The sequence below is a fragment of the Pseudophryne corroboree genome, chromosome 1 (assembly GCF_028390025.1).
Source record: "Pseudophryne corroboree isolate aPseCor3 chromosome 1, aPseCor3.hap2, whole genome shotgun sequence".
In the NCBI taxonomy this organism is placed as follows: Eukaryota; Metazoa; Chordata; class Amphibia; order Anura; family Myobatrachidae; genus Pseudophryne; species Pseudophryne corroboree.
This window is the reverse complement of record NC_086444.1, coordinates 1,160,362,886-1,160,384,364: the sequence shown is the minus strand read 5'-3', so window position 1 is coordinate 1,160,384,364 and position 21,479 is coordinate 1,160,362,886. Positions and strand designations below refer to the sequence as shown.

Below are 21,479 nucleotides of genomic sequence, written 5' to 3'. Positions count from 1 at the left end.
TTCCTGCACTGTTACTTTGTTAAGTAATGTTGGTTCAGCAGTTGCTGTTCCTGTTTCAAGTTTGGTTAGCTTGGCTTTCCTCTTGTTGTGTGTGCTGGTTCAGAATCTCACCACTATCCTTATCCATCCTTCTCTCAAAGTATGTCCGTCTCCTCAGGCACAGTTTCCTAGACTGAGTCTGGTAGGAGGGGCATAGAGGGAGGAGCCAGCCCACACTATCAAATTCTTAAAGTGCCCATGGCTCCTAGTGGACCCGTCTATACCCCATGGTACTAAATGGACCCCAGTATCCTCTACGGACTATGAGAAAAGGATTTACCAGTAGGTAATTAAAATCCTATTTTTGGTCAGACCAATAGTCATGAAGACTATTGCAATAATCAATGCGGGAGATAATGAGAGAATGGATTAGAGTTGTGCAGTTTCTTGTGTATATGTATGGTGTATTTTGGATATGTTTTTAAGATATATGTAACAGATTGAATGTGGGGAATAATGGACAGGTCAAAGCCAAGGATAACACCTAGGATAACACCACAATCATCTGCTCCACCTCCTCCTTAGATGAGCTTTCTGCTTCAGACATGCCGACACACTCGTACCGACACCCCCACACACACAGGGATATATTTATATGGAGACAGTTCCCCAATAATGCCCTTTGGAGAGACAGAGAGAGAGTATGCCAGCACACACCCAGCGCCAACTGACACTGGAAACAAATTCCCAGATAATATAGCGCTTTTATATATAATTATCTGTATAATACACTCACTGCGCCTTACATATGCCCCCCCCCCCCCTTTTCTGCCCTGTGTCACCGTGTTCAGCAGGGGAGAGTCCGGGGAGCCAGCTTCTCTGCAGTGCTCTGTGGAGAAAATGGTGCTGGTTAGTGCTGTGGAATCAAGCTCCGCCCCCTCTAGCGGCGGGCTTCGGTCAATTTTGTAATACTGGCGGGGGATTTTTATATCTACTACCTCCGCAGCCTATATATATGTATTTGCCAGTCCTAGAGGTTTATATTGCTGCCCAGGGCGCCCCCCCTGCACACATCAGTGCCTGCAGTGTGTGTTGTGTGTGGGAGCAATGGCTGCGCGCTTACCTCAGGGAAGATCTGAAGTCTTCTGCCGCCTTTGAAGTCTTCTTTCTTCTTATACTCACCCGGCTTCTGTCTTCCGGCTCTGTGAGGAGGACGGCGGCGCGGCTCCGGGACGAACGGCAAGGGGAGACCTGCGTTCCGACTCCCTCTGGAGCTAATGGTGTCCAGTAGCCTAAGAAGCAGAGCCTATCAGTTAAGTAGGTCTGATTCTCTCTCCTCAGTCCCACGATGCAGGGAGCCTGTTGCCAGCAGTGCTCCCTGAAAATAAAAAACCTAACAAAATTCTTTATCAGAGAAACTCAGGAGAGCTCCCTGTAATGAACCCAGTCTCCTCTGGGCACAGGAACTAACTAAGGTCTGGAGGAGGGGCATAGAGGGAGGAGCCAGTGCACACCCATTCTAAAGTTATTTATAGTGCCCATGTCTCCTGCGGAGCCCGTCTATACCTCCATGGTCCTTACGGAGTCCCCAGCATCCTCTAGGACGTAAGAGAAATAATTCTGTTTTTGAAATAGTAGTTTGAGGTGACGAGAGGAAACAGCAGAAAGGCATTCAGTGACACGGAACAATACAGATGGTAACAAATCTCGGGAGGATAGTTAGATATGAGTATGAGCCACGTACAGATAATACTGAAATCCAAAAGAGTTGATCCGTTTGCCAAGAGATTTTGTATGGATTGAGAAAATCAGAGGACCTAATACTGAGCCTTGCGGTACTCCAAATGATAGAGGTAGCGAGGAGGAGGTGGATTTAGAGTGGACACTGAAAGAGCTATTAGATAGGCAGGATGAGAACCCCGAAAGGGCTGCGTCCTGAAGACCTAGGGATTGTAGTGTTTGCAGGGGCTGGATGGCAACTTTCAGCCTGGGTGGCAGACTCAAGCAAGTGGCCCAGCTTTTCACAGGGAATGCAATGCAAAAATGGCCCTGGAACTCTTAAATTGCACTGGCCCGGGAGGGGGGGGGGGGGGGGGGGGCAGATGGCACCCTGCCCCCCCTGCCCTGCCAGCCCCTGAGTGTTTGTATGAGAAGAGAGTGGTCAACAGTGTCAAAAGCAGCAGAATGATCTAGAAAGATTAAGAAGTGAGTAATGGCCTTTAGATTTAGCAGTGACCAGATCATTTACTACTTTAGTCAGTGCTGTCTCTGTGGAGAGTTGGGAGTGAAAGCCTGATTGAAGTGGGCCCAGTAAGTTGTGTAAGTTAAGAAAGTGTGTGAGGCAAGTGTAGGAAAGTCTCCCAAGTAGCTTGGAGGGGCATGGCAGCTGAGAGACGGGACGGTAGTTTGAGAGAGAGTTAGGGTCAGAATTTAGTAGGCTTTTCAGAATAGAAGTAATCACTGCATGCTTGAACAATGAAGGAAAGATACCAGCAGAGAGAGAGAGAGAGAGAGAGATTACAGATGTTAGTTAAGGTTGGGATGAGCACAGGAGACAGAGCTTTACTCATTTGTGAGGGTATAGGATCAAGAGGAGCGGTAGTAGAGTAGGAGGATGAGAAGAGTGTTGACACTTCACCTTGTGGGATCAAATGAAGAGAATATGTCACAGGGTTCAGGTCGGGAATTGAGCAAATACAACGGGATGGTACATTTTATATAGTACATGTAGTTATGAACAACTCGCTGTACTGCTCCACCCTCACCTCCTCTGGGGCGGGAATAATTAGGGTGTGACCAGAAGGGGAGGGTGCAGCTGTGTCTTGTGAGTTATTGTTATGTTGACACTCAGTTCCGTAGGTTTACAGGTGGTGCCTTATGACGCTCACGCAATTACCTACTGCCCAGAAGTCTTTTAGTCTCCTGCAGCCAAAGACTTTGCCTATAGCAGCCGCCTTTCCAGGGTGAATTAAGTTTCCCCCGTACTCAGATGCCCCCAGGTTTTATGTATATACAAGGTGACTATCGAAGGCTGGGCAGGGGTAAATGCAGTATGGTGAGACGTCACCTGACACAACCTTACTACTGTGCTAAGACAGACTGAGGGATATATGAGAAATGCACATACGTGTAACAATGCACAGACTGGAATATAAACAAAATAAATCACTATACACATGCAACAATGCATAAGATGCAATAAGCCACTAAATAAATATTAAATCAACAATGCCCCAATATGTTATAAGCAACTAGACTGTAAATACATGCAACAATGCACACGTTGGATAAAATAAAGAAATGCAAGCAAGGCAGTGCCTGTGTGGGAACTCCACAATAAAACCTGAATACTAAGCTAGCTGGGTCAGATCAGGAAGTCAGTCAGGCTGGGTCTCAGAATCATAGGCTTGACAGGTTCTCACAGGAGCAGACTGGTTCTCACACGAGATGACAGGTTCTAACCAGAGCAGGAACTATCACCAGCAATTTGGGAGAGGCCAGGAAGGGAATATAAATGGTGCTGCACCAATAACTGCTGCAAAAAAGGAGATTTATGGTAGACTTACTATTGTTAAATCTCTTTCTGCGAGGTACACTGGATTCCACAGGGAATAACATCGGGGTGCAGAGTTGGATCTTGATCCTAGGCACCAACAGGCTAAAGCTTTGACTGTTCCCAGGATGGACTGCACCACCTCCTCCTAGCGGCTAATATGATACAAACCCAAAGTAGCTAAGTGTGTCAGGGTGGGCGCCCTGTGGAATCCAGTGTACCTCGCAGAAAGAGATTTAACAATGGTAAGTCCACCATAAATCTCATTTTCTGCAGCGGGGTACACTGGTATTCCACAGGGAATAACATTGGGGATGTCCTAAAGCAGTTCCTCATGGGAGGGGGACGCACTGTAGTGAGCACAAGAACCCGGCATCCAAAGGAAGCATCCTGGGAGGCGAAAGTATCAAAGGCATAGAACCTGATGAACGTGTTTACTGAGGACCACGTAGACGCCTTGCACAATTGTTCTGCGTACGCGCCACGGTGGGCCACCCAAGAAGGTCCAACTGACCGAGTAGAATGGGCCTTGATAGCAGCAGGAGCTGGGAGCCCAGCCTGCACATAAGCTTATGCAAGCACCATTCTAATCCATCTGGCCAATGTTTGCATATTCGCAGGCCAGCCACGTTTATGAAAACCAAAAAGTACAAAAAGAAAATCTGACCTCCTGATAGAGGCAGTCCTTTCCACATAAATACGGAGAGCCCGTACCACGTCCAAAGATCTTTCTTTGGAGGACAAACCAGTAGAGATGAAGGCCGGAACCACAATCTCCTGGTTAAGGTGAAAAGATGATACCACCTTAGGTAAATACCCAGGGTGAGTTCGAAGAACTACCCAGTCACAGTTAAAAATCAGAAAGGGTGGACGACAGGACAAAGCACCTAAGTACAACACCCTTCTAGCAGAGGCAATAGCCAACAGAAACACAACCTTATTCGTAAGGCATTTAAGGTCCACAGACTCAAGAGGCTAAAATGGAGACTCTTGCAGAGCATTTAAGACGACAGACAGATCCCATGGAGCCACAGGAGAGACATAGGGAGGCTGAATCCTTAGAACACCCTGCGTGAAAGTTTAAATGTCAGGAAGAGACACAATTTTTCTCTAAAACCACATTGACAAGGCAGATATATGAACCTTGAGGGAGGCCAGACGAAGGCCCAAGTCAAGGCCTTTTTGTAGAAAAGCCAAAAGTCTGGCAGCTTTGAAAGTATATGCATCATAATTCTTAGCAGCACACCATGTGTAGAATTCCAGACCCTGTAATAAATCCGAGCTGAAGCTGGTTTATGGGCTTTCAACATAGTTTGAATGACCGCCTCAGAGAATCCTTTTGCTCTCCGGAGTGATGCTTCAAGAGCCACGCCGTCAAAGCCAGTCTGGCCAGGTCCGGGTAGACACAAGGGCCCTGAACGAGGATGTCTGGGCGTTGAGGAAGTAGAAGAGGACGCTCTATCGAGAGACCCTGCAGGTCTGAGAACCAATGCCGTCTGGGCCACGCTGGAGCGATCAGAAGTAGTATTCCTCCTTCTTGCTTGAACTTCCGTATTACCCTGGGCAGGAGTGACACTGGAGGGAACACGTATGGCAGCCGAAAGTTCCATGGAATTGCCAGTGAGTCCAAAAACGCTGCTTGAGGATCCCTTGTCCTTGCTCCAAAGACCGGAACCTTGTGATTGTGTCGAGATGCCATCATGTCCACATCTGGTAGGCCCTACTTGTCCACTAGGAGTTGAAAGTTGAGGACTCCCGGTATGAACACTGCAGATATAGTTGGCATATGGAGTTCCGCCCATTGGAGGATTTTTGACACTTCCATCATTGCTATGCGGCTTTGAGTGCCACCTTGATGATTTATGTACGCCACCATGGTGGTGTTGTCTGATTGTACATGAACAGGCCTGTTCTGTACCAGAGGCAAGGCCAGTGTCAATGCATTGAACACTGCCCGCAATTCCAGAATGTTTACCAGGAGAAGAGATTCCTCCCTGATCCACCAACCGTGGAGAGAGTGTTGCTCCAACACCACGCCCCAACCTTGCAGACTGGCGTCTGTTGTCAGGAGGACCCAGTTGAAGATCCAGAAGAGACGGCCCCTGCTCAACTGTTGGTCCTGTAGCCACCAGCTCAGTGACAGGCGAACCTCCGGAGTCAAGGAGATCATTTGAGACCTGATCCAGTGAGGCAGGCCGTCCCACTTGGAAAGGATTAACCTCTGCAGAGGGCGGGAATGAAATTGAGCGTACTCTACCATGTCGAATGCTGACACCATGAGGCCTAGTACTTGCATCGCGGAGTGTACTGACACTCTCTGGTGAGAGAGGAAGTATCTGATTCTGTTCTGAAGTTTCAGGACCTTCTCTGGAGACAAGAACAATCATTGGTTATGTGTGTCCAACAATGCCCCCAGGTGCACCATGCTCTGAGCAGGGACCAGCGAGGACTTCTTCCAGTTGATGAGCCACCCGTAGGCTTGTAGGAATTAGACCGTCAGTTCCAGATGACTGAGGAGAACCTCTGGGGAAATCGCCAGGATCAGCAAGTCATCCAGATAAGGCATGATTCTTACACCCTGATGGCGGAGAAGAGTCGCCATGACTGCCATGACCTTGGTGAAGATCCGAGGAGCTGCGGTCAGTCCTAAAGGCAAGGCCTGGAATTGATAATGTAGGTTGCCAATAGCAAACCGCAGATATTGCTGATGCGACATGGCAATAGGAATATGCAGGTAAGCATCCTGTATGTCCAGGTATACCATATAGTCCTTGGGTTCCATGGGCAGTACAGTAGAACGCAGAGTTTCCATACAGAATTTGGATACCCTCACAAATTTGTTCAAAGATTTAAGGTTGAGTATAGGCCGGGAGGACCCATTTAGTTTTGGGACTAGAAACAGGGTCGAATAGTAGCCCCTGCCTCTTTGAGACAGAGGAACTGGCACAATCACCCCAGTATCTAGGAGAGATTGTACAACCAAGTGTAAAGTCTGTGCTTTCAGCGGATCCGAAGGGATAACCATCGAGCAGAACTGGTGAGGGGGACGTCTCTTGAAGGAGATTGCGTACCCGTGAGAGACAACTTCACGCACCCAGATGTGGGCGAACTGCAGAAGTCATCCTCCCACCCTCGGGTCCTCCAGGGGGAGGACTGCCCCGTCATGCCGTAGGCTTATCCTGTTTGGAAGCAGGCTGATGGGCGGCCCAAGATTGCTTAGACCTGGGCATGGTGGTTTTGGAAGTACGAGCCTGTCTCGGGTACGCCTGACTCTTTGCTTTACCTGGAGGTCGAAAGGAATGAAAAGTGGCACTCTTAGCCTTCGGAGCAGAAGGATTAGTACTTGGGAGAAATGCAGTCTTAGCTGTTGCCAAGTCAGTCACGATCTTGTTCAGATCCTCTCTAAATAGTATGTCTCCCTTAAAAGGGAGAACCTCCAAGGTCTTTTTGGAGTCCAGGACCTTAACCACAAAATCCGGCGAGCCAGGATAGACGTAGTAGACGCCTTGGCCGCCATTACATCTGCATCAGAGGCCGCCTCCTGAATATAGTGAGAGGCTGTGGTAATATACGACAGACATTGTCTGGCAGTGTCAGAAAAATTTAGAGGTAGCTCATCCTCAATTGCCCGAGCCCATGCTTCAATAGCCTTTGCAGCCCAAGAGGCTGCCATAGTGGGTCTATGCGCAGCACCGGTAAGTGTGTAAATAGACTTCAGGCATCCCTCCACACGCTTATCCGTGAGGAGGGATGCCTGAAGTCTATTTACACACTTCAGTGAGGTGACAGTGAGGTGACAGTGGTGACAGGCAGAGTAGAAGATACCACTAGACGGGCGACATGAGAGTCCATCGGCGGTGGAGTTTCCCACTTGTTACTCAACTCCACAGGGATTGGATAGGGTAACGAGCTAGCATCTTTTTGGATAGGGAAAATTTCTTCCCTGGAGATGACCAGGATTCTTGACGTATGTCAATAAAAAGGTCAGAATACTTTAGCAACCTTCTGATGTTTAAACTTATCGGGTTTCTTAGACATAGCGGGGGGCTCAATATCATCATCAATCTGGAGAATCAGCTTGATAGCCTCCACTAGGTCAGGAACATCAACTTGAGCTGTAGATTCCTCATCAGAAGCAACTGTATCAGTGTCTGACGGATCAGTATAATGCCCATCCTCATCGAAATATTAGTGGATTGTAAGGAAGAAATGCCCCGTTTAGATGACCCCTTGGCCACAGCAGGGCGAGGGGAAGGTTTTTGTCTAATCACTGATTTAATTGTTGTAACTGGGTAGACAGAGCATCAGCCCAAGGCGGGTTAACTACAGGGACAATATGTGGCTGCAATGGCACAAGAGGTTCCACAGGGGGCGTAATCCGCATTACAAGCGTCGTCAGCATATTTGAAAAAGCAGCCCAAGGTGGATCTTGATTTGCCACAGGTGCTGCAGACTGACTGGAAAGTGCAGGGCACGCAGTACCTGAACCCTCAGCTGAAACCTTTTCCTCAGTCAAATCCGTGGCGCCAGCACTGCATGATGCAGGAGCGTCTGCAGATTTCCCGGGTGTGGAACATTAGATCGACAGTGTCTAGGTTGACAATGTTTAGGTCGACCACTATAGGTCGACAGTCACTAGGTCGACAGGGTTTCTAGGTCGACATGTTCTAGGTCGACAGGTCAAAAGGTCGACATGAGCTTTTTATGCTTTTTTGGTGTTGTTTTCTCTGTACAGTGACCGGGAAGCCCAATTAGTGCACCGTGTCCCCTCGCATGGCTCGCGCTTCGGGCAAGTTGCCTCGCTCCGCACCCGCTGCGCTCGGCACAGGTTACTATTCCCAATCGTAGTCCATGTGGATCGTTAAGCATGAAAAAGCTTAAAAAAAAATAAGAATTTACTTACCGATAATTCTATTTCTCGTAGTCCGTAGTGGATGCTGGGGACTCCGTAAGGACCATGGGGAATAGCGGCTCCGCAGGAGACTGGGCACAAAAGTAAAGCTTTAGAACTACCTGGTGTGCACTGGCTCCTCCCCCTATGACCCTCCTCCAAGCCTCAGTTAGGATACTGTGCCCGGACGAGCGTACACAATAAGGAAGGATTTTGAATCCCGGGTAAGACTCATACCAGCCACACCAATCACACCGTACAACTCGTGATCTAAACCCAGTTAACAGCATGATAACAGAGGAGCCTCTAGAAAAGATGGCTCACTACAGCAATAACCCGATTTTTTTGGTAACAATAACTATGTACCAGTATTGCAGACAATCCGCACTTGGGATGGGCGCCCAGCATCCACTACGGACTACGAGAAATAGAATTATCGGTAAGTAAATTCTTATTTTCTCTAACGTCCTAAGTGGATGCTGGGGACTCCGTAAGGACCATGGGGATTATACCAAAGCTCCCAAACGGGCGGGAGAGTGCGGATGACTCTGCAGCACCAAATGAGAGAACTCCAGGTCCTCCTCAGCCAGGGTATCAATTTTGTAGAATTTTACAAACGTATTTGCTCCTGACCAAGTAGCTGCTCGGCAAAGTTGTAAAGCCGAGACCCCTCGGGCAGCCGCCCAAGATGAGCCCATCTTCCTTGTGGAGTGGGCATTTACAGATTTTTGGCTGTGGCAGGCCTGCCACAGAATGTGCAAGCTGAATTGTACTACAAATCCAACGAGCAATAGTCTGCTTAGAAGCAGGAGCACCCAGCTTGTTGGGTGCATACAGGATAAACAGCGAGTCAGATTTTCTGACTCCAGCCGTCCTGGAAACATATATTTTCAGGGCCCTGATAACGTCTAGCAACTTGGAGTCCTCCAAGTCCCTAGTAGCCGCAGGCACCACAATAGGTTGGTTCAGGTGAAACGCTGAAACCACCTTAGGGAGAAACTGAGGACGAGTCCTCAATTCCGCCCTGTCCGAATGGAAAATCAGATAAGGGCTTTTACAGGATAAAGCCGCCAATTCTGACACGCGCCTGGCCCAGGCCAGGGCCAACAGCATGACCACTTTCCATGTGAGATATTTTAACTCCACAGATTTAAGTGGTTCAAACCAATGTGACTTTTGGAACCCAAAAACTACATTGAGATCTCAAGGTGCCACTGGAGGCACAAAAGGAGGCTGTATATGCAGTACCCCTTTTACAACGTCTGAACTTCAGGGACTGAAGCTAGTTCTTTTTGGAAGAAAATTGACAGGGCCGAAATTTGAACCTTAATGGACCCCAATTTCAGGCCCATAGACACTCCTGTTTGCAGGAAATGTAGGAATCGACCCAGTTGAATTTCCTCCGTCGGGCCTTACTGGCCTCGCACCACGCAACATATTTTCGCCAAATGCGGTGATAATGTTTTGCGGTTACATCCTTCCTGGCTTTGATCAGGATAGGGATGACTTCATCCGGAATGCCTTTTTTCCTGCAGAATCCGGCGTTCAACCGCCATTCCGTCAAACGCAGCCGCGGTAAGTCTTGGAACAGACAGGGTCCTTGCTGGAGCAGGTCCCTTCTTAGAGGTAGAGGCCACGGATCCTCCGTGAGCATCTCTTGAAGTTCCGGTTACCAAGTCCTTCTTGGCCAATCCGGAGCCACGAATATAGTGCTTACTCCTCTCCATCTTATCAATCTCAGTACCTTGGGTATGAGAGGCAGATGAGGGAACACATACACTGACTGGTACACCCACGGTGTTACCAGAGCGTCTACAGCTATTGCCTGAGGGTCCCTTGACCTGGCGCAATACCTGTCGAGTTTTTCCCAACGGTTTATAATCATGTGGAAGACTTCTGGGTGAAGTCCCCACTCTCCCGGGTGGAGGTCGTGTCTGCTGAGGAAGTCTGCTTCCCAGTTGTCCACTCCCGGAATTGCTGACAGTGCTATCACATGATTTTCCGCCCAGCGAAGAATCCTTGCAGCTTCTGCCATTGCCCTCCTGCTTCTTGTGCCACCCTGTCTGTTTACGTGGGTGACTGCCGTGATGTTGTCCGACTGGATCAACACCGGCTGACCTTGAAGCAGAGGTCTTGCTAAGCTTAGAGCATTGTAAATGGCCCTTAGCTTCAGGATATTTATGTGAAGTGATGTCTCCAGGCTTGACCATAAGCCCTGGAAATTCCTTCCCTGTGTGACTGCTCCCCAGCCTCGCAGGCTGGCATCCGTGGTCACCAGGACCCAGTCCTGAATGCCGAATCTGCGGCCCTCTAGAAGATGAGCACTCTGCAACCAACAAAGGAGGGACACCCTTGTTCTTGGTGACAGGGTTATCGCTGATGCATCTGAAGATGCGACCCGGACCATTTGTCCAGCAGGTCCCACTGGAAAGTTCTTGCGTGGAATCTGCCGAATGGGATTGCTTCGTAGGAAGCCACCATTTTACCCAGAACCCTTGTGCATTGATGCACTGAGACTTGGCTCGGTTTTAGGAGGTTCCTGACTAGCTCGGATAACTCCCTGGCTTTCTCCTCCGGGAGAAACACCTTTTTCTGGACTGTGTCCAGGATCATCCCTAGGAACAGAAGACGAGTCGTCGGAACCAGCTGCGATTTGGGAATATTGAGAATCCAATCGTGCTGCCGCAACACTACCTGAGATAGTGCTACACCGACCTCCAACTGTTCCCTGGATCTTACCCTTATCAGGGAATCGTCCAAGTAAGGGATAACTAAAATTCCCTTCCTTCGAAGGAATATCATCATTTCGGCCATTACCTTGGTAAAGACCCGGGGTGCCGTGGACCATCCATACGGCAGAGTCTGAACTGATAGTGACAGTTCTGTACCATAAACCTGAGGTACCCTTGGTGAGAAGGGTAAATTTGGACATGAAGGTAAGCATCCTCGATGTCCCGAGACATCATGTAGTCCCCTTCTTCCAGGTTCGCAATCACTGCTCTGAGTGACTCAATCTTGAATTTGAACCTCTGTATGTAAGTGTTCAAAGATTTTAGATTTAGAATCGGTCTCACCGAGCCGTCCGGCTTCGGTACCACAACAGTGTGGAATAATACCCCGTTCCCTGTTGCAGGAGGGGTACCTTGATTATCACCTGCTGGGAATACAGCTTGTGAATGGCTTCCAAAACTGTCTCCCTGTCAGAAGGAGACATCGGTAAAGCCGACTTTAGGAAACGGCGAGGGGGAGACGTCTCGAATTCCAATTTGTACCCCTGAGATATCACCTGAAGGATCCAGGGGTCTACTTGCGAGTGAGCCCACTGCGCGCTGAAATTCATTGAGACGGGCCCCCCACCGTGCCTGATTCTGCTTGTAAAGCCGCAGCGTCATACTGAGGGCTTGGCAGAGGCGGGAAAGGGTTTCTGTTCCTGGGAACTGGCTGATTTCTGCAGCCTTTTTCCTCTCCCTCTGTCACGGGGCAGAAATGAGGAACCTTTTGCCCGCTTGTCCACGAAAAGACTGCGCCTGATAATACGGCGTCTTCTCATGTTGCTTCCAAATGCCGTTTGAAATCCGCATCACCTGACCACTGTCGTGTCCATAACCCTCTACTGGTAGAAATGGACAACGCACTTAGACTTGATGCCTGTCGGCAAATATTCCGCTGTGCATCACGCATATATAGAAATGCATCTTTTAAATGCTCTATAGGCAAAAATATACTGTCCCTATCTAGGGTAACAATATTTTCAGTCAGGGAATCCGACCACGCCAACCCAGCACTGCACATCCAGGCTGAGGCGATTGCTGGTCGCAGTATAACACCAGTATGTGTGTAAATACATTTTAGGATACCCTCCTGCTTTCTATCAGCAGGATCCTTAAGGGCAGCCATCTCAGGAGAGGGTAGAGCCCTTACAAGCGTGTGAGCGCTTTATCCACCCTAGGGGGTGTTTCCCAACGCACCCTAACCTCTGGCGGGAAAGGATATAATGCCAATAACATTTTAGAAATTATCAGTTGTTATCGGGGGAAACCCACGCATCATCACACACCTCATTTAATTTCTCAGATTCAGGAAAACTACAGGTAGTTTTTCCTCACCGAACATAATACCCCTTTTTGGTGGTACTCGTATTATCAGAAATGTGTAAAACATTTTTCATTGCCTCCATCATGTAACGTGTGGCCCTACTGGAAGTCACATTTGTCTCTTCACCGTCGACACTGGAGTCAGTATCCGTGTCGGCGTCTATATCTGCCATCTGAGGTAACGGGCGCTTTAGAGCCCCTGACGGCCTATGAGACGTCTGGACAGGCACAAGCTGAGTAGCCGGCTGTCTCATGTCAACCACTGTCTTTTATACAGAGCTGACACTGTCACGTAATTCCTTCCAACAGTTCATCCACTCAGGTGTCGACCCCCTAGGGGGTGACATCACTATTACAGGCAATCTGCTCCGTCTCCACATCATTTTTCTCCTCATACATGTCGACACAAACGTACCGACATACAGCACACACACAGGGAATGCTCTGATAGAGGACAGGACCCCACTAGCCCTTTGGGGAGACAGAGGGAGAGTTTGCCAGCACACACCAGAGCGCTATATATATATACAGGGATAACCTTATATAAGTGTTTTTCCCCTTATAGCTGCTGTATCTTTAATATTGCGCGTAATTAGTGCCCCCCCTCTCTTTTTTAACCCTTTCTGTAGTGTAGTGACTGCAGGGGAGAGCCAGGGAGCTTCCCTCCAACGGAGCTGTGAGGGAAAATGGCGCCAGTGTGCTGAGGAGATAGGCTCCGCCCCCTTATCGGCGGCCTTATCTCCCATTTTTCTATGTATTCTGGCAGGGGTTAAATGCATCCATATAGCCCAGGAGCTATATGTGATGCATTTTTTGCCATCCAAGGTGTTTTTATTGCGTCTCAGGGCGCCCCCCCCCCCCCAGCGCCCTGCACCCTCAGTGACCGGAGTGTGAAGTGTGGTGAGAGCAATGGCGCACAGCTGCAGTGCTGTGCGCTACCTTGTTGAAGACAGGACGTCTTCTGCCGCCGATTTTCCGGACCTCTTCTGTCTTCTGGCTCTGTAAGGGGGCCGGCGGCGCGGCTCTGGGACCCATCCATGGCTGGGCCTGTGATCGTCCCTCTGGAGCTAATGTCCAGTAGCCTAAGAAGCCCAATCCACTCTGCACGCAGGTGAGTTCGCTTCTTCTCCCCTTAGTCCCTCGATGCAGTGAGCCTGTTGCCAGCAGGTCTCACTGAAAATAAAAAACCTAAAACTAAACTTTTCACTAAGCAGCTCAAGAGAGCCACCTAGTGTGCACCCTTCTCGTTCGGGCACAAAATCTTAACTGAGGCTTGGAGGAGGGTCATAGGGGGAGGAGCCAGTGCAGGTAGTTCTAAAGCTTTACTTTTGTGCCCAGTCTCCTGCGGAACCGCTATTCCCCATGGTCCTTACGGAGTCCCCAGCATCCACTTAGGACGTTAGAGAAAAGAAAAAAAATGTGAAAAACTCATGTCGACCTTTTAACCTGTCGATCTAGAACATGTCGACCTAGAAACCCTGTCGACCTTGAAAACATGTCGACCAAGTGACTGCAGACCTATAGTGGTCGACCTAGACACTGTCGATCTTCAGACCGGATCCCGGATTTCTCGCCCTGTGTAGCAGACATTGGTGGTCATTCCGAGTTGTACGCTCGTTGCCGTTTTTCGCAACGCAGTGATTAGGTGGAAAATGCGCATGCGCTAAGTAATTTAACACAAAACTTTGGAGATTTACACAAGCTCAAGTGACGTTTTTTCAACGCTCGAGTGATCGTAGTGTGATTGACAGGAAGTGGGTGTTTCTAGGCGGCAACTTGGCGTTTTCAGGGAGTGTGCTAAAAAACGCAGGCGTGCCAGGAAAAAACGTAGGAGTGGCTGGAGAAACGGGGGAGTGACTGGCCAAACGCAGGGCGTGTTTGTGACGTCAAACCAGGAACTAAACGGACTGAGGTGATCGCAATCTAGGAGTAGGTCTGGAGTGATAAAGTCAAATATTACCTTTGAACATAAGCTATATACTTATTATGGACTAAGTACGCAATCGGCGCACGGAGTACCGTAAGGGTACGCACTTAGCGTAGCAGACGCTAGGCCGTGGGCGCGACGCACTTGCGGCACGTACGCTCACGGGCTTACGCTTAGTATCGAGCACGCTATAGGCGGCCCGAGTACCGTACTGCTACGCTGTTGGCGTAGCGGACGCTGTGCCGTGAGAGTGAGTCACGAGCGGCGCTGACGCTCGCTGAATGACACACAGTAAACCTTGTTAACAACGCACTGTAAGGGTATGCTTATACTGTAAACCTTAGTACTGTAATATTACCACAATGTAACGCTTATTGACCTTGATAATATGAAAGCTGTTTGAGCGATTGAGACGCTCAGAAACCCTTACAATAACTGGTGAAACACACAAGACCTGGTAAGGTTCCAACACCTTCGTAGAAGATTCTTTAGTATAAAAAGGGGAAAAACAGTTACAGCTTATACACTACAGACCTAACATCAATATCTAAACAGAATAACAAGAAATAAATGTGAACAATAGCGAACGATCGCAAACAGAACAAACACAAAGAGAATAAAATGGCAAACACTTAAAGGATAACAAAATGAGAACGAATGGCGTACATAAAGAATAACAAAATGGCTACAGAGAAACTTACACACGTGGGAATGATTCGCAAGTGTGTCCTGGACCAGCCCTCAGCCTTCAGTGTGAAAACCTTTGTAGAGAGAGAGTGAGTGCTGGTCCAGCAATGGTGGTCTTTATATACACAGCATACAGTAACAATACAATGGTCCCTACAATCTCATTGTTCATTGGACACAGGAATGTGTCTCTGCATTATAACAAAAGGTCATAGGTGGGTTCGAACAGGTGGGCTGTGTCTATTTCCAACTGCTGTAGTGGGTGGTATCCTCTGGATTCCCCCCGCATGGATAATGAACAGCAAATACAGCAAATGCCTATAAACTACTTTTATACATAACTATACGCAGGAGCGAGCAATCTCTTCCTAACCAACACTGAAATGTTCCATTTAAAATACTCTACAGTTTGATACTAGACACCACCATTCAACCTTTATCTGACCCTTCCTATCATGCAAAGAGGAATTCCTCTGTCCACGAACCGTTTACACTAAACATACTTGCTGACATTGTTAAGGGGAATATTATCTATAAAACACACTATTTGAGTTAAATATGTTGCGATCGAGTCGCTCGCTAGACGCTTCACAAACTCCGCCGTAAATACACATCTCCATGCGCAGGAGACGTCGGAGCGTCCCCTACGCAACATGAGGGGATGCGTACGCACGGGGGAGTGGGTGCACGAGCAGCGGGCATGTGCATTGGGGTTAGTACAAGGCATTGTGAATCACGATATTTTTCGACTTTGACAGTCCACCCTTTGGCAGTCACCAATAACTGCCACTTTCTAAACAATTCAAGCAGAAAAATATATATATTACCATGAAATACCTCATTATGATTCGGAGTAGGGAGGAGAGGAGGAGGTGGGAAATGTATGACCTAGTGGGATAGTAAAAGCATGTGTGCATGAAATCCATGTCTGAGGGGTCATGTATCATCGTGCCGTACGTGTTCTAAACCAAGCTTCGAGGTATTGCGAAGTATACATTGAATCCTTCTCATCCCGTATTAAGGGTCTGTAAGTGGGCTAACAAACTCTACCGAGCTCTTTTCGGCTTTTAGTTCCAACAAATGGGGTGCACATTAGTTGATGATACATGAAAGGGGAAAATATGTTAGTGCTAATATATGTGTCTATATCACCTGTCGACTATGTGTGCCACTACCTGAAGATAGAAGAGATGAAGATAAGAAACATGCGTTATAAATGCATTCGTATGAATATATATGTGTGGTCGTCCTTGGGCGTCTGTTGGAGTCTTGTTGATGTCTTGTTGATGTCTTGTCTGGATAACTGTATCTTTGCTGAGTGGCAAGCAAAACTCTTCAAGTGTCCATAAAAATTACAGTCTCTAACAGTTCATCAAATGGCTGTGACAAAGTTCATCAATGGTCTGTATAATGGGTCATCAAAATCTTCTTCCGAGTCGGTGTCTTTTTTCCTTGGAGAAAAACAAAGGAGAAACGGGTGAAAGAAACGGACCGTGGAATCACGTTTTATCACAACATCGTCTCGATTGCTGGGTCATAAATTAAACTAGTTGTTGTTACAATGCCCTCGCTCCTCAAACTCATCAATTTGGTACTACGCTTGCAATTCATTAAAATCCGAACACATCTGAATATCAGACCAATCATTATGACAACTCCTAGGATACATAAGAGGAACTTCCCTACAGTAACGATAACATTCTGAGCCCATTCTCCTAAACCTGAGAACCAATTACGTGGGTTCAACCATGATACCCAGCCGGTTAGTTCATTACCCACAGAGGCAAGGGTAAGGTTGTGTCTCCTTCGGAACTCCCACTTCAATTGCAAGATATCGTCCATCTTTTGATCTATGACCTCGGTTGGGTCCTCAGTGCTGTTTGTGATATACGTACAACACTTCACTCCATACTGAGTTGCTAGGGTGACACAATACCCTCCTGTCACTGCTGTGATGTAATTTAGAACCATCCTGTGCTGGATCAGTTCCGTTTTGTAAGCTTGCAATTCTCTCCCAGTATATCTAAAGGTGTCATCATACATCTCGGTGATATTGTCTATCAGGTTCGCTAGCGCGGTAATATACCTAAAATTTATAACTCCTCTGGCGGTACGGGTGATATCTAGCGCGAGCAGGAGTTGAATCCCGGTGGATTCGTGGATCAAATCAGAGGCTGCATGCTCTGTCCTATCTATAAGGTGTCTTTTTACAATGTGTTCGTAATGGGTGTGAGTGTAAGGAGCTTAAGCATTGCGGTAAACGTCTTTCATTCTATCATGGGTAATGGTCATTACTTCCGGTAACACTCTTCCAATGTAACACAATCCCTCTGAGTTTGGGGCAAGCCACTTATAAGCCTTCCTCCCACATATGAAATATGCATCATCGGGGAGGACATATGGAACAGAATATGACATCACCATATTACAAACCTTCCAAGTGAAAAATCCTATCCCTAACTCTCTCATCTGTCTAGTACACGTATCAGGTTGTATGATATGTGCACAGTATCCTGGTGATACTTCTCCAACTCGCATGGGCCTACTTCCTAGAGTGTACCTATACTGGAAATATCTTCCACTGTTGGCTATTTGGCGTATAAGCTCTGAGACGATGGGCATTCTATCGGCTCTGTGTGAGAATGTCATGGTTCGGTTGTTCCATGTCACTTCCCAATTTCCCGGCTTTCGGGGATTGGAAATGTTAAAACATATTAGGGACCTATCCACATGATATTGGTGGAGCTTCAAACTAGGAGGCCTAGAAATATTAAATTCTTGTCCACCGGTCTCCCACCCCTTAATTCAAGTACCTCATCTATCGTTAAAGAGTATGGCACTAGTCCTGACTTTCTATGACCTTGAGGTACTTGTGAGCACACCCAGCATTCCGTTTGGTTTAAAACTTTACCCACTAATGAGTGATAGTCACTCAATGGATGACGGTCCATGTTGATATTAATGCTGGACTGACATCTCTGGATGCACCCGTCCTCAACTATGTTGTCACAATTTCTACATATACAATTCTCTTCAGCTAACAATCCTTCACAATGTCTATTAATGTCATGGCTACCAGATCGTTTTCTGATACTCGCCTTTACTCTGTGATTGTGTTGCTCTTGGAATTCTATGAATCCATCCTGATCATCAGAACCCATTCCAGATCCTTTCTCGACCTCACTGGTACTCTCACCGAAACAGACTGCTCTGGTCAACAACAGGGTCAACAGGAAAACACGGACTGCAGTCTCTTGGGGCGAGTCCATCTTACAGGAGGAGAAAGAGAAAGTTGTAATGGGGGTACAGAAAATAATTGAAGGGAAAGAAACTTGTTACGATAATTTGTCCTCTAGTCTTGTTGTTCTTCTTGCTCAGTTGTCATCTCAAAGGTGCTGTCTCTCAGTCTTCCCAAAACGAACACTCCGGTGATACAATATTCTTTCCGAATCAGCGATCTTTCTGTAAGGAGCATAAATCTTGCATTACCATTTGTCTAACTGTTGTGTGACATACCATCCGTAAAACATGAAAGAACAAAAAGAGAGAGAGAACAATAGAAAAAAAAAACATTGTCGGATTTCCGTTCACCATTAGGCTTTTTACACCAACATGTCCATCGGTATCTCTGCACAGTCTCCCCCACCAGTATTTCCACTCTCCACCCTTTGTGCCTGGCCAAACACAACGATGCTGGTAAGATATACTGGGGTTGGGTAGACCTCTGAAAAGACCAAGTAGTCATGTGACGTTTGAGTTCTGCTGATGAACGTTATAGATGAAAAGGAAATATTTAAAGATAATTTACAAAAGTTTACCCGGCCGTCCCTGTGTTTACAAGGAACTGAACTCCCAATTACATTGACTGTAACCTCAGGCTTACTATCAAGGCTAATGATCAACTTTACTGGCTGCAAATTACAGGTGCGGCCCAAAATTTTTCATATGTGATCCCTGATTATAATTACGTGTGTCATAACTTTGCTCGTGTTCTTGTCTAGGGGGTCTGACTTTATGTGTGCTGTTACAGTTGCTGGCATAATGCCCTTCCCTTTTACAAAGATAACAAACCCTTGGCTTCCTCCATGTGCCAGTGGCCTGGGGTTTTGGTCGATTTGATGCCTCTTCTAGTGCTTGGATGTTCATCACCCTCAACCGCTCTCCCTGTGCTTCCCTGGTTCTTTGGATATTACGGTCATGCTCGATAGCGGACTCTCTTAATGCAGCCACCGAGATACCTCTCCAGTTAGGTAGAGAGGTTTGTACCCTGATTCTTAGTGTGTCTTTTAAGCCGTCCATTAATACGGACACAGCTACCTCCCTGTGATGTACATTGTCCTCAATGTCCGTGATCCCAGTGTATCTAGATATTTCCTGCAGTGCTCGATGGAAATATTCCGCTGCCATTTCACCTTCTTTTTGTCTAATGGAGAAAATGTTGTTCCACTTGACAACAGTTGGGAAATATACTCCTAATTGCAGATTGATTTGTCGTACATTCTCCTGAGTGTATCCCTCAGTGAGAGGTACGTCTGCGTCTAATTTACAATCAGTAATAAATTTGGCAGGGTCAATGTTGGAAGGTAAACATACTCGTAGCACTGTTCGCCAATCTTTGTTTGTGGGTTCTGCGGCGTTACCTAATTCTTTAATAAACCTCTGACATGCGGCTAGATCTCTCCTGGGATCAGGAAATTCAGACATAATTGTCCTCAATTCCATCCGGGACCAGGGACAATGCATAGCAATGTCTCTGACGGGAGTGACTCCCTGAGCGTCAGTCCTCCCATTGGGGACTGTGATCACCCTGACAGGATTTAGTTCAATTACACCATCTTGTGTTGACTCTACAATGTGAGGTGCAATTGTCTGTGCATGATGTACAATACCGTACTTACCTGTGGACACGACCTCACCTGACCCTCCGTAAGGGGGCTTAACTACTGCTTTTACCGATTGGGCCGTGCCCACCTGGGGGTCTCGTATGATGGCTGCTGGAAAATGTGCCGACATCGTGCTGGGCTCACTTTCTTGCTTGTAATCCTGAGGGAAGTTTAACATGGGGTGCAACTTGCACGGGTTCGAATTTGTACATTTATCAGTTTTACTCCTATCGTCATTAACACATTTATTACGTTTACTACTATCATCATTAATACATTTATTAAGTGCATTATTATCATCATATACCAGTATGCCATTCTCTGTAGCCATTGCTTCTCCAGTTGCCATGTGTTTCCTGCTAGTGTTGGAACCAGCTGCTTGAGCTAATCCTCTTTGTATCTCATCTTCCTGTTGCCATAACTGTAAACAATCATAATGTCTAATCCGTTGCTTCCCGGATTTTATCAGACATATCCTTCTCCTTAGATTATGCAATACCTCTGAGTCAAAACTACCTATCCCAGGAAATGGTGCTTTATCCCCCACAGTCATTCGTGTCCATTCATCACAAAAGGTCTCAGTGTGGGGACCATACTTCCCCCACATTACTAACCGAGCAGACCCTCGGGGTCCGCAAGCCTCTTCAGTCTGAACCCTGACTGCTAAACGTCCCTGTATTGTGCACTTGGCTTCCATTGTGGACCTTTTTAACACAGAAAAACTTCCTAAAATGCACCAAACACAGAAGTCTACGGTGGGAGTTCTTCAAGCTCTTCCACCAGCTTCTTCTGCTCCGAGTATCACGGATCCGCCTTGTTTAGCAGACACGTGTAGTCGTTGCAGGCCCTACCAGAAAATTCCCTACCTTTATATTTTACACAAATCACGCTTGCATGTGCTTCACATAACGCTTATGATGACGAGATTTATGCACAAATATGCAAAACTTCATATCACGTTGCGCCGTGTTGCCCATACAACCGTGCGGTCCAATCGTACCGCTTATAGACACTTGCTATCTATAAGTGGTAGGATCACTGGAGTCTTCCTACTGTGCTCCACAACCGCCGGAGCGTAATACCACGAAAACTTCTATCACACTCCGTTGCACGTGTTCACCAAGACTGTGCTCGCACGTTTTCACCTAGACCGTGATTCACCAAGTTTCACCAAGACTTCACCAAGACCTCACCAAGACTTCACCAAGACCACCAAGAGGAGTTCAATACAATCATACCGTTTTCAGCCCACACTATCATTCTATAGTTTTCTGATCAGAAAAATCATTTCCTGTAATCTGATAGCTCTCCCCAGAGGTATTACAGTAAAGTAAGGTATTTAAACTAAATATTGGAAACTGAACAAATTTGTGCTATTATCTTGTGGCTTCTGTATCCTCTTACTAAAACAATGCTATCGAGTGATTTGTATTTAGTGGGCATATCTGTACGCACGTTGCGTAAT

The 21,479-nt window shown here is 47.2% G+C and overlaps 1 protein-coding gene and 1 long non-coding RNA gene across 4 annotated transcripts in view; one reads left to right on the top strand and one right to left on the bottom strand.

Moving 5' to 3' along the window:
* MAEA (macrophage erythroblast attacher, E3 ubiquitin ligase) overlaps positions 1 to 21,479 on the top strand; it is a 323,598-nt gene that overhangs the window by 58,357 nt on the left and 243,762 nt on the right. The window lies entirely within an intron of this gene.
* Positions 1 to 21,479, bottom strand: part of LOC134929066 (uncharacterized) — a 90,530-nt gene that overhangs the window by 67,189 nt on the left and 1,862 nt on the right. The window contains exon 1 of one of the 3 annotated variants that reach the window (XR_010178252.1): positions 14,824 to 14,925. The exons of the other annotated variants lie outside the window; for them this stretch is intronic. This is a non-coding gene — a long non-coding RNA (uncharacterized LOC134929066). Of the gene's footprint in view, positions 1 to 14,823; positions 14,926 to 21,479 lie in introns of those variants that run through there. 3 annotated transcript variants of the gene reach the window in all.